The sequence below is a fragment of the Crocodylus porosus genome, unplaced genomic scaffold (genome assembly GCF_001723895.1).
Source record: "Crocodylus porosus isolate Cpor-Errol unplaced genomic scaffold, CroPor_comp1, whole genome shotgun sequence".
NCBI classification, from domain to species: domain Eukaryota; kingdom Metazoa; phylum Chordata; order Crocodylia; family Crocodylidae; genus Crocodylus; species Crocodylus porosus.
This window is the reverse complement of record NW_017728886.1, coordinates 148,213,545-148,227,830: the sequence shown is the minus strand read 5'-3', so window position 1 is coordinate 148,227,830 and position 14,286 is coordinate 148,213,545. Positions and strand designations below refer to the sequence as shown.

Here is a 14,286-nt window from a genome sequence, read left to right as displayed (position 1 = left end):
AAGTCATTTCTGGCTGAATTGCTCAGTTTTCAGATGTGATTTGAGCAGAATCACAGACAGTGATGAATTTTCTAAAGCTTCAGTAAGGGAAAATGCTTTTCTCATTTCCATAACTTGAAAGTCCTAAAACTCGTAAATCTCCGTTGATGGAGTTTTGTCTGTTGGCCTAAAAAACTCCCAAACCTGAGGATCAAATATGGACCTTCTCACACAGGTGTTAACAGCATCCAACTCTCTGGGTGCTGACAGATGTATAGCTCCCTGCTGTAACTCACGGTGCTTAACAGAAAGTGTCATGAGCTACAGTGACCCTCCTCCCTTCCCCTCAACCAACAGATGTTTGCTGTTTGGTTGGGAAAGTCAAGCCCCACCTTGAAACCAATCCAATAGAGAGATATTGTGTGTCTGAAGCCTCTCCCCTCTAGCCCCTGCCCACACCAGCTCCAGCGCTGTCATCAGGATGGGAGGGGGAGAAGGCAGGGGATGCAGCACAGACTGAGCAAACCCTAGAATGGAGCTCCAAGGGGGGAGACTGGGGCGCCTTCATCTGAACCCTCATTTAGTGAGGGTTAATTAGTTGCACTATTGGGCACTTTTAAGGAGCTCTGCAGCCATGCACTTCTGTCAGGAGATGGCTGTAGAGCACTTTTAACTGGGCAATTGCATGACAAATATCACTTCTATCAGCACTCTACTTGTAGTCTGACTTCAGTAGGACAACTTAAGTGACTGCTCACTTTTGTAAGGGTTTTGCAATCTAGAGCTGGGGGAAAAAGGTTTCCAGAGTTGGCTATCCATGAAGGAAGAGAAATACCTTCAGGAAAAATGTAGTGATTAATAATTTTGCAGAGTACTCAGATATTTCAGTGTTAAATTACAAGTATTTATGATGAAACCATACCTGAAAGATTTTCTCACTTAGATAGATCATGTACCAGTGGTTACTAGATTTTTTTTCTTATTCTAACAGAATAGGAGAATAAAACCTTAAGCCTGACATCTGTTCTAAACTCAAATGCTATGTCTTAAAAAGTAGATAATGACATCCAGGCATCTTTACAAACTGACCAGTTAATTAGCATTTGTACTCAATTTAATTTTTTATGAGGAACCGTTATGCATGGCCTTCACAAATTTAGACAAACAAATACAGGGACATGTGCTTTTTTATTTATTTATTTTTAATACCATTTCTCAAGAAGCTGTCTTGACCAGCAGCTGCAGAAGTAGAAAAGGTTGGCTAATGAAAGTTTTCCAGTAATGATATTCAGTTCAATATGAGCAATTTTAACTAAATTTACTTTACGATACAAACTTTTTCATGGAAAATTGCTGCAATTCACAATACTTAGTATGATTTTGAGTTCATCATATGAAAAGGGTAAATCTTTTGTGAAACTAAGCTGAAACCAAAATTTTATGGGTTAAATCCTAACTCCCTTGACCATGATTATGTTTACCAGAACAATAATGCATGTTAAAAATCTGTAAACATAACCTAAATCGTCAGACATACTAATTTAGAAAACACTTGTACCTTCATCCTTTTTCTGCTATTTATCCTCAAGACTTCCCAAAGAATATGATATGCTGTCTCTGTTGCAGTAGCTACAAGTAAATTTCTGCATTCAGCTGCCTGTAAATCCAAGGTAACTTGGATTTCAATCACTTTTATTGTGGACTGGTTCCAGATTCATATGGGTGTGCTGTTACTGAGATTAGATTCCAACACTCTTTGTTCATTTTTGGAAAGTGCCCAAATACGGTAGAAAGTGCCCAAATACAATTCTAATCCAGCCTTCAAGACATTTATTTATACAGACAACTTGGCAACAAGTTTTAACCTAAAACAGACTCTGTACAAGTCATTACTCAACTACCGTGAATCTGAAGTTGCTGTTTCTTTTTTATTTAAAACCATAATTTCAACCATATCCTAGACAGATCAACAAATTCACCATTTCTCCCATTCTCTGCCTCCCTCTCCCAGGCTGTGTTGTTTTTGAGAAATATAAAAACAATTTAGAAGTGAAAATCTACTTTTATAAAGAATACTTAAACAGTATTCATAGTTAAAATTAGAGTTGGAAAGAAGCTCAGGAGGTCATCTAGTCCAAACTCCTGCTCAAAGCAGGATGGTCTCCAACTAGATCGTTCTGCCAAAACTTTGTCTATCCGGGACTTAAAAACCTCCAAGGATAACTATTCCATACTAGGTAGCCTGTTCCAGTGCTTCACTAGGAGGGTAATAAGAATGTTTTTCATAATATTTAACCTAAACTTTCCTTGCTGCAACTTGAGACCATTGCTTCCTGTTCTGTCATCTGCCACCACTGAAAGCAGTCTAGCTCCATCCTCTTTGGAACCCCCTTCAACTACCTGAAAGGAGGTTCCCTGAAGGCTGCTATTAAATCCTCTCTCCATCTTCTCTTCTCCAAGACTAACTAAGCCCAGTTCCCTCAGCCTGTCATTAGAAGTCATGTGCTCCAGGCCCCTGATAATTTCTGTTGCTCTCTGCTGGACTCTCTCCAGTTTATCTCCACCCTTTCTGTAGTGGGGTGGGGGAGACCAAAACTGGGCACTGTACTACAGATGTGGCCTCACCAGTGCTAAAAAGAGGGGAAGAATCACTTCCCTTGATCTGCTAGCAACATTCCTACTTAATGCAGGCCCACTATACTGTTAGCCTTCTTTGCAACAAGGGCACACTGTTGGCTCATATTCAGTTTATTGTCCACCCTAAGACGCAGGTCCTTTTCTGCAGAGCTGTTGCTTAGCCAGTCAATCCCTAGCCTGTACCAGTGCATGAGTCTGTTACATCCCAAGCACAGGACTTCGCACTTGTGCTAATTAAACTTCATGAGATTTCTTTTGGTCCAGTCCTCCAATTTGTCTACATCTCTCTGAATCCTAGCCCTGCTCTCCAGTATATCTACTTCTCCCCCCAGCTTGGTTTCATAATTTCATAGTTGTTAGGGTTGGAAGGGATCTCAGTAGATCATCAAATCCAACCCCCTGCCCTGGGCAGGAAAGAGCACTGGGGTCATATGACCCCAGCCAAGTGCTTGTCCAGTCTCTTCTTAAAGATCTCCCAGGTAGGGGGAGCACCATCTCCCTTGGAAGCCCATTCCATACAGTAAGGGAACCCTTACTGTAAAGAAGTTCTTCCTGATGTCCAACCTAAATCTGCTTTCTGTCAGTTTGGGGCCATTGTTCCTGGTTATTCCAAGGGGTGCCCTGGTAAACAGAGCACCTCCAATTTGTTGCTGCCTTCCCCCTCCCCCCACTGATGAATATGTAAATGGCCGCAAGATCCCCTCTCAGCCTTCTCTTGCGGAGGCTGAAGAGATCCAGGTTCCTCAGTCTCTCCTCGTAGGGCCTTGCCTGCATGCCCTTAACCATACAAGTGGCCCTCCTCTGGACCCTCTCAAAGTTATCCACATCCCTCTTGAAGTGCAGCACCTAGAACTGGACCCAGTACTCCAAGTGCAGCCTGATCAATGCCACATAGAGGGGCAGTATCACCTCCCTGGACCTGTTTATGATGTACATGCTAATGCGTGATAGGGTGTGGTTAGCTTTACTGATTACCTTATCACATTGACCTCTCATATTCATCTTGGAGTCAACTATGACTCCAAGATCCCTTTCTACTGCTGTGCTTCTGAGAAAGTTATCCCCTAGCCTATAGGTGAGTTGGAGATTCCTTCTCCCTATATGCAGCACTTTGCACTTGTCTTTGTTGAACTTCATCCTATTCTTTTCTGCCCACTTTTCTAACTTGTCCAGGTCCATCTGGATTTGATCCTTCCCCACTAGGTGTGTTTACTTTACCCCATAATTTTGTGTCATCTGAAAAGTTTGACAGAGTGCTCTCCACACCCTCCTCCAAGTTGCTGATGAAGACACTGATGAAGCACAGGTCCAAGGACTGAGTCTTGGGGGACCCCACTGCCCACATCTTTCCAGGTTGATACCAACCCATCCAGCACCTCTCTCTGGGTGCGCCGCTTATGCCAGTTTGCCATGTAGTCATCTATGTCACCAGTCACTCAGTTTATGATAATAGGATGAGATACAGTATCGAAGGCCTTCTTAAAATCCGAGCAGATGACATCTACCTCAACTCCTTCATCTAAGCATTTCATGACCTGGTCATAAAAAGAAAAAAAGTAAGTTTGGTGTCATCTGCAAACTTACTGCGGGTGCACTCCGTCCCCTATTGCATATCATTGATGAATCATTGAACAAAACTGGCCCCGGGACCAAACCCTGGGGCACTGCATTTGATACCAGTTGCCATCTTTGAGCCTGATGATCCAGCCAGTTTTCTTTCCACTTTACAGACTATTCATCCAACCTGTACTTTTTTAGCTTGCCTGTGAGAATGTTGTGGGAGACCATATCAAAAGCCTTGCTAAAGTCACGGCATATCACATCTGCTGCTCTCCCTGCATCCATACAATCAGTCATCTCATCATAGAAGGCAATCAGGTTGGTTAGGCTCGACTTGCCCTTGGTGAATCCATGTTGACTGTTCCTAATCACCTTCTTCTCCATGTGCTTAGAAATAGATTCCTTGAGCTCCTGCTCTGTGATTTTTCCAGGGACCAAGGTGAGCCTGACCAGTCTGTAGTTCCCTTGAATCTTTTTTCTTTACTTTCTTAAAGATGGGCACTATATTTGCCCTTTTCCAGTAGTCCAGGACCTCTCCTGACTGCCATGAGTTATTAAAAAATAATGGCCAGCAGCTCTGCAATCACATCAGCCAACTCCCTTAGCACTGTCAGGTGCATCACATCTGGTCCCATGGTTTTGTACACCTCTAGTTTCTCTCAACAGTCCCTAGCCTGTTCCTTCATTACTGTTGGCTGCTCACTAGGGCTATGCAATGCTTTTGTAGCTGATTCAATTCGGAAGGAGATTCGGCCAAATTCAGGGACCGAATCTCCAAATCCAAATCGAATCTGGGAACCAATTAAAATCTCTGAATTGATACGATGCATCTGAATCAATTCAGAAAAGCTTTGGAAAAGATTTGGCTGCTTCAGAGATTTGGCCATAGACTAAATAGATAGCTGACACAGCTGCCTCCAGCTGGCAGGTCTGTTGTGGTGGACAGAGGGGGGAGAGAAGGGGTGTGGGGGAGGGAGGGATTGGGGCTGGGACAAGCTGCCCAGCTGGGGTGGGGGATGGGGATGGGCAGGGTAGCTATGGGGGCTTCTTCCGTGGCTTCCCCCACCCAAGGAGAGGTGGGCACAGCTGAAGGAGGCACAGCCAGAGCAGGCACACCCACATCTCCCCAGCCAATCCAAACCACCAAATCTCTCTGAATCAGCACCAAATCTTCCAAAGCAGATGTGGCCAAATAGGTTAGGGACAGTGATCCAAGTCTCCTAATTGAATCACAGTCCTCCAAGTCAGCCAAATCCAAATCCAAATCAAATACTTCCCTATTCGCACAGGCTTACTGCTCACCTCCTCCCTAAACAGTGCAATAGTCTGGTAGTTGACCTTGCCTGTGAAGACTGAGGTAAACACAGTATTAAGCATTTCAGCCTTTCCCTCATTGTCTGTCATTAGGTTGCCTTCCCTTTTCAGTAAGGAATCCACACTTTCCCTGATCTTCCTTTTGTTGCTGACGTACTTGTAGAAGCCTTTGTTACCCTTTAGGTCCCTTGCTAGCTACAACTTCAATTGCACTTTGGCTTTCCTGATTTCATCCCTGCAGGTCCAAACAACTCTTATACTCCTCCCTAGTCATTTGTCCAAGTTTGTACTTCTTGTAAGCTTCCTTTTTGTGTTTTAGCTCATTGAAGAGTTCCCTACTAAGTCAAGCTGGTCTTCTGGTATGCTTGCTAGTAGTTTTCTTCCACGTGAGGATGGTTCGTTCCTGCACCCTTCATATAGTTTATTTCAAGTACACCAGCAAAAGCTAATAGTACCAAGTTCTTAGAGAAGCCTTTAAAAAACAGTTACAATATCATGCAAAAAGTGCCATTATTAAGTACTAAAATTAAAATGATGTTATGATGGTGGTGTGGTACACCTATGCATTTTGACTTGCTGGATGTGATATCAAATAGTATAAAGCTTTTAATTAGGTTGCTTGCTAGCAAGATATTCAAATAGCAAACTCATGATAATAATTCAGTCTCCTTTCCTTTACACACATTTATTGTGATGATGTTTACAACATTTCCAGAATGATTAAAAAATAGTATTGGTCTCAGTCTGCTGTTCTGAGGGAAGCAAAGACAAAGCAAATATTAGGAAAAAGCTATTGATATCTAGATGCAAGATTCATTGTCTCTTTCAGAGATTGTGGTCAATACAGCTACATAACCTTTTGAGTATCAAATAAAGAGTTCCAGGTGTGAAATTACTTTTGATATTTGGATTATTAAATTAATTTATGAGACAAATTCATGTTGACACTTGTGAATCTGGATGCTAATGGAGTAGAGATTTAAAGTGAAATTTAAGAAACCCTTAAGGCTGAATAAATTTAAAGACATTTGTGAGTTACATGAATATTGTATTTTCTTTATAATGAACTACATTCACAAGGGAGCTTTCTGCAGAATCTAATTCTGCTGTATAATGCAAAATGATAAGTATCTATGGTACATTAAATGTATAACAGGTATGTCTTAATTTATCATCAGCCTTTTTGAGCTATTCATAGATTTCCTTGTCTCCCCCTGCACCTCAGTACTCCATGAATTATCTCAAGAGAATTTGCAAACTGAAATGAAATTTCAGGTGCATTTATTGAAATGTGTCTGGAAGGCAGTGGATTTGCTGTTACAAAGAACCCTGGAAGAGCAGGCATTGCCCACGTGGTGAATAATCAGTATTTTTGTGGCATTAGGTATGTGCAATACCCATTTAAGTCTATGATAATTTTCGGATGTCCAACTCAGAAATTTTCAACCAGGGTGCCTCAAGATCCTTTTAAGGGTGCTGTGCAATATTAGTGCTATTAAGGATACAACTACCCACACATGATTCACAAATTAAACCCAGAGATTTCAAATAAAAATCTAGAGTGTCAAAAACATTCTGACCTGTTGTGTTTTTTCTGTGTTCTTTGTAATAAAATAATTGCTTTATAATAGTCAAACAAATGAGTGAAATCAGTTTTTGAAAGGGGGTACCACTAAATTCAGAAAAGTTATAGAGCAGTGCCTTGAGTCTAAAGGGTTGAGAACCACAAGCTTTACCCATCTCAAGATTAGTCAAGGGCCAGGAAGTCTTCTCTCTTCCAGACAGGTTTTTGGATTAATCTGCTCATGATGTGAGCATTATTTAGTTTGAGGGTTTTTGTTTTTTTAAATAAGGCTTTCAGAAATTATAACTGTTTTTTGAGAAGCTTTAAGAAAAGATATTACTGTTGAAAACAAGGTAGCCTCATATTTTGAGATACAGTTCATATCATATTGTGTGGAAAGAGAGGAATCTAACACTTCTTGCCTCAAGATGCGATACATTTTGATTATCCACTTCAGGGTCAAGAGCAAGAACTACAGCAGAAAGCAGCAGAAGAATCTGGTTGAGAAAAGAGGGGTAATTTTTACTGTGTTTTTCACAGTTTCAATTCCACTGAACAGCAGCAGGTCTAAGTAGTAAGAGAATGAATTGGTCTCTGTGGTGGGAAAAGCTCTTATACTAATGAGGAAGTAAATTCAGCAGGTTTTTATTACTTGGCAAAAGAAAGTTTATAATCCAGATTTTGAAATAGAGGCTTGGCAGCATATTACAGTTGCCCGTCTCTTTTTTTACCTTTGATTTTTTTTCCATTAATAAAACCCCCTGAAGATTTTTTTTAATACTTCTGATTAATTTTCTAATTCAAAATGAAATGTAATAGGGATGGTTCCCTGACTTGTATGGATCAAGAACAATGCTGCTTTAGTCAGAGTTACATCAACACAAAACTGACACGAGTAGTTCCAGAAGGTGAAAATCTAAGCACAACATAAAAAACAAAACTGCTATTATTGATATTATAGTAAAGCACTGTGGCAGGGCAGTAAGGGGTACTACTGTGCTGAGCCACCCACCCCACTGTGCCCGACCATAACCCTGCTTTATGCATCTCCCCTGGGGCACCTACGCCAGGCTGACCCACTTCTTGGAGCATGCCTGGGGCAATTGCTGCCACCACCTGGGCCTGGGTCTTTGTTAGGACTCTGTGCTGCCCAGGCTACACAGGCCCTGTAGACCTTGAAGGTGCTTAACCCACCATGGGATTTTGAGGTGCTTCTATTTGCTTGAAGCATTCACAAGCAGCCTCCAGTACAGGGAGACACTGAAAAGCTGAGCCCGCCTTAGCTAGCTGGGTCAAGGGAGCTATAACGGCTGCCTATACCCTCTCTCCACAGAAACCCACAGCCAGCTCGCTGCATGCAGGTAGCCTTTGATTGTTCAGGGAGAAGGAATGGGGTTGATGTAGACAAAAGAGATTTTAGAGTAAAACGCCTTGAGCAAAACCAAAGGGGTTTGAAGACCTTTTGAATATGGAACTAAAATACATATCCTAGTAGACTAGCTAGATTTCAGGTAAGTTACTCATTTATATATCCAGAGCCTGTTTAGCTGGTTCTGTGTTTCCCCAGTTGTCTCTTCTCCCTCCAGGATGGAGGGGCCCTTAAATTACTTTTCTGACCTCATCACCTGGACCCCAACCATAAACCAATATTTTCAGACCATGGCTGATGCCGGCTGGTCAGTTCAAAAAACATCAGCACCCTCAGGTGAGAGTTTAGGGTTACACAGCACAGAGGACAAGCAGGTTCCCCCCATCCATCATGAATTTCTCCACACAGTCATGTAGGCTTATAAAATTTCTCTACACAGTCATGTAACCATGTAGGTCAATGAAACAGGTGGTAGGGGCTGTCTGCTTGCGGCAGCGAGACAGACTGGGGTGTAATTTCTCCACAAGCACCAAGGATTGGAGAAAATATACACCATTCACTCATTATATAAAAGATTATTAAACCCACACTTACAGTTTGGACATCTTGACAATAAGAGTGATGCTGAAAATTTAAAGCATTTCAGTGCAGAGCAAAATACAAATCTGATAAAAGACTTACAAGAAGTGACACTAAGGAAAGCCAGAGAGTTTAAAAGCAGCAGAAGAACATAAGTAAAACAGGGTGGATGGAGAGAGTTCACTGGAGAAAAGTCCATACAAAAAATTCTGCAAAAAATGAAAAAGCTGTTGGTAGAGGAAAGGAAGCCTTTCAGGTTGGTACAGAGGGTTGGATTGGGTCTAATGGTCTGAAAATGCTTAAAGAGCATTTACAATCAATATAAGGAAACAATTTTTTTCAACAGTAGGAAAAATAAGGAGGCAGGATAGTCTGGAGGTCACTAATGGGAACTAATGAATCAGTGGGGTATACTGTTCACACATGGGTAGTCTGCACTACATTGAGTCACATGCCCTGGCTTCTTTAACTTAACTATGTAGAGAGGATGTAGGGACTTGGACTCAGGAGAACTGTTTTTTTCAGACTTCCTGGGTAGCCTTAAGTATGCTACTTCTTCACTCTTGACCTTAATTCCATATCTGTAAAATGAGAACAATAGTATTCCCTTTTCCTACTCTTTGGGCTTGGGCAGACAATGTGTTTGTATGAACATTAATGATGTTCACACCAGTGTGTGCAAGAAATGGATAGATGACACAAACCTCTCAAGTGATTTCATTCAATCTAGTGTAGAATTTATCCTTGAAGAAGCAAGAGTATAGCTATGTGAGTGGACAAAAACAGGAGCTCAAGTAAAAATCAGTGCTGCAATGCCAACAGCAGAGGTTTTAATTGTTCATGCATGGTGAATGGCTATTACAATGTACATAACTCACTTTCACCTTCTTTCTTCTAAAAAGCATAGGAAATTGTATATAAACATATTAATTAGAACTAGTTTTATGTTGTATTTCTATATGTTGTATTGTGTAGGTTTTCATCAAGTTTGAGAGACAGGGGCGTCAATAGTAATTAGTCAAACACATACATTCAGCCCATTGATGTTCTCGTGAAAAAAATATTAAAGAAACCTAAGTCTATGCTCTTAGTTGCTTCCTTCTGAAATTCTATCAATGACAACTCTACCTATCTGTTATGAATTCAGAGGTTGTTGCTGAATATGTCTCTGCTTTTCTTTACCTGTTGGCTCTTGGCCAACAGACTGTAACCTCTATGAGACAGAAGCTGTCTTTCTGTTGTGTTTATACGATGCCCACTACAATGGGAGTAGTAAGTAGTATAATTTCACATGTTGTTGTTTTTATATATATATATACAGGCAACATTTCAGACTCCTTTTATCCAACTTGGTCAAACTCCAGAAGGCTGCTCTACTTACACCTTCCCTAAAATAATGGGCACAGCTAAAGTAAGTAAGTAAAGTAAACTGCTGGAAATGGATGATGTTTATGTTACCTTAGCAGGAAATCAGATTCCTCCCCAGCTGCATAAAATAAAAATCATATCTGAGCTGTCCTAGAGGTACAAGCAGGTTTCTGAAGCGAGACAATGGTAAAGAAACTGACTGCATGGACAGGAAATGATACGTTATAGTGACAGTAAAGGGAAAAAAGCAATTCCACTGCAGGGCTTTTTTGTTCATTTGTCCTTGTTTAAGAATAATGAAGGAGCTTACCATAGGAAGGAAGTGGCATTGATTTTGAGGGAGGGGCAGCAACCTTATTTTCTACCATGGAGGAACTGGCACATTTGTACTTGTGTATATATTAAGTAGTTGTCCCCTGAAAAGGGGACATTTTAAGTCTAAAAATATTAGAGCAAGATACTCAGCTTTTTCAACCCCATCTGTGTCCCTGGCCTAGTAAAGTGGTGCTCAACCTTTTGGTCTTTCGGGCTAGATAAGCAGCTTGGGGCTGGTCCATGGGCCAATAGAGCCCCGTGTGCCAGGATTGGGCTCTGGGGGCCCAGCACCACCAACTCTGTGCTCCATGCACTGCGATTGGGCCCCAGTGCCACCCCCAACCCATGCCCCTTGGTAGGTCTGGGCCCCAAGGGCCCAGCACTGCTCTTTCCCTCCACCCAAGTGCTTCCTGTGGGTTTAGAAATTTGGCAGCAGGTGAGCGGAGCTGCCGCTCCTCCCCTGCCCCCAGCCAGATTTCTGGTCCTATGAGGTGTCCCACCAGTGAGATGACAACACCATAGGCTGTCTAGTACACCATAGGCTGTCTAGTACAGCACCACTCCTGGTCTAGTACCTCCACAATACAACTTCACAGAAGATCAACTCATCTAAAACCCCCCAAAACATGTTGAAACTTCTTGAGTTAGGTCCAGGTTTCATGAACAGCAAAGAATGAAAATGTGTACATCCCCCAAAATGTTTGATTCCCTCTCCTTTTCTATTTTCTTTTCCATCTAGACAAACCATGTATCAGTACAGTTTGATAAAGTGGGTTCTTTCAAGGACCTAAATATATTCTTTCTAACATGTATCACCAGTTGTTGGGTCTGGGCAACATGGAATTAGCTCTCCTACACAGATGCTACATTTCTCAACTCGCATGTAGAGCACAAAGGCACTGAAGCAACCTGAGAACTGGACCTATTCTCAGGACAAAAAAAAAAAAGACTCACTATCTGTAATAACTATCATCACCTGAAACTTCAAATCTTCAAGGACAAAGTCATCTACAGTTATATATTATTTTCAAGTACATTATAAACTCCCCCCCTGCAAAGCTGGATTTCAGTAATGCCAGTAAACAATTTTACATTTTCATCTGCTAGCCATACAGTAGGATTCACTTCATCAGGATTGTACACCAGGTGGAAAGCCTTTTGTTCCTTCAGTGACTCTCAAAATTAAATTTTCTGAGCAAGAAGAGAAAAAGTTAATCCCTGCTTTTAGTCCTGTGTATGAATGTGGCCTGCAATTTGAAGCAGAAATGAAGCAAAGCAAAAACAAAACTAATTTTCCTTGCTGCCAATGTTACCTGCTCAAATCATGTCTAACTTTGTTTTTAGTGAAAAATGCAGTTCCAAAAAGAAATCTCTCTGATAGTGTAAGCCTGGGTTTATGCCACATAAAGCTATTGCTGTTTCAACTATTTTGGTTCATGTATTGCATTAAAAAGCCAGTGTATTCTGTAATGAATCTCTGAAGGCTATTTACTAAATGTGTTTTACATCACAGCCTGGAAAACTATAAACTAAGGACCTATAATTGTGTGTCTGAAGTAATTGTAAGGTTCTTTCAGTCTGATGGTACAAAATATTTGAGCTCTGCCTCTGAGAATATGTTTCGTTTGCTAATTTGTCTTGCTAATTTGTTGCCAAGCCTGCGAGTTTCTATTTTCTGAGATACTCAAAACAGACACTTCATTTTTAGATACTAAGGCCCCTGGCAGACATTTAGCTTTTTTACAGATGCAAGTGCCACAGCACCAGGCACTTTGAAAAGTGGCATGCCCGGTGCTCTGACACATGCAGTTGTATAAGTGGCAAAATGTGCATCAGCACTAAGAAAATGGCAGTGGTGCACTTTTGAACTAACACACATAGAAGGTACTTTAGTTCAAAAGCGCACTGCCACCATTTTCTGCAAGCTAACATGCATTTCACTACTTATACAACTGCATGCAGTGCAACACAGTTCACATTAGCTTGTGTATGGAGCAGGCTCAATTAATCAAGTCTGCTTCGAAGCAGCAGACCTCCAGTGCATCATGGGACACAAAAATTGTATATAAAAGCCCATTATTTCCATCAAACAACAGATAATACTATTTGATGGAAACTGTCATGCTATCCCAGAGGGGAAAAAAGTGCCCTGGGAACTTGCTTTGCCAAGACTTGCCAGCAAGGGGGGCTGGAAAGCTTCTGGCAGGGGTAGTCAGCCCTTCGGCCCTCTTTTCAGCTGTGCTGGAAATGAGACATCAGCTGGGCTCCCCTTGGGTGAAGGAGCTGCTTTCCCAAACCTTGCACAGACTGAAGGTGGAGAGGGCAGGACCAGCAAGGCTTGAATTCTACAGGAACCTTATGAGGTGCTTGTCTGCATGTGCTTGTACTGCTCACAGGTTTCTGAACTCTCCCTCCCACCCTGTCAAACAAATAAAGTATTAGGGCTGTGCAAAATTTCACCAGCAGTTTCGTTTCAACGCTGTTTCTACTCATTTCAAGCTCAAAACAGCGAAATTGAAATGAAATAGAGAGCTTAGAAACAGCCTCAAAACAAAACAAGGCAAGTCGAAATATTTCAAAATGTTCGAAAAGTTTTGAGTTTCGAAGCTCAAGCTGGGCTTGCCTGCAGGGAAACAGCAACTAAAGTCAGGAGAGAGGGAGAAAGAGTGGGGGGGAAGGACTGCTCTCATTATTGACTGTGTGGTTGGCCAGTGACTGGCATCCTTCCCTAAGGTCCCTTCCAATCCCAGTGCTCTGGGGGGAGGGATGGAAAAACTGCATAAAGGCAGCATTGGTTGAACTGCCCTGCTTTCTGCCTTGGTGTCAGCTGAGTGAGGGCGCACCTTAACACACACAGAGTGTCACCCACCCATGTCACAAGTGTTGTCTGTCAGCAGCTAGAGGTGCAAGGCCCCAGATCCCAGACTCCCCCTGCACTGATCTCCTTGACAGCTGGCAGGCTTTGTGGCTGCAGCAGGGGATAGCATACCTGCAGGTTTGACCCTGCTGTGGCTTAACACATACATGTGACATGAGTTTTTTGCTTTCAGGACTTTGAGGTGCAGTTTCCCTGAAACCCCTGCCCCTATCTCCTTGACACTCAGCAGGCTTCATGTCCTCAGAAGGGGCTACCATTCCTGCAAGTTTCATCCAAGTCAGGCCAGAAATGACATAGCTATAGGCTGTTTTGAGCTTCCCCATTATAGCCTATCGGCAAAATGTCGAAACAGTGAAACTGTTTCGACAAAACAAAATGGAACAGTGGTTTTCAACTGAAACGAAATTTGAAACAAAATGCTGTTCCAACAAAATGGAACAGTGCCATTTTGCACAGTCCTATGAAGTATGTTGCTTGAGTGCTTGTTTATACCTTGTCTTTCACAAAGAGGTTGATGTAAAAATTGCGGTTCGTTTCTCGGGAGGCGAAAAAAGCCTTCAGCCACAGACACACTCTATTAGCAACACAAAAGGTATATATTTGCAAATAGGGTCAGAGAGAGAGACAAAAGATCAAACACTCTGCTGCCCCCGAGGGAAACTGCCCAGCTGGCTTTATCCCCTCTCTCCTGACCACGTGTGCAGAAGGAGGAACTTTTACATC

At 42.0% G+C, this 14,286-nt stretch overlaps 1 protein-coding gene across 1 annotated transcript in view; it reads left to right on the top strand.

Moving 5' to 3' along the window:
• The window catches only part of ECI2 (enoyl-CoA delta isomerase 2), a 65,124-nt gene that overhangs the window by 14,710 nt on the left and 36,128 nt on the right, over positions 1-14,286 (top strand). The gene's annotated exons all lie outside the window — the stretch shown is intronic.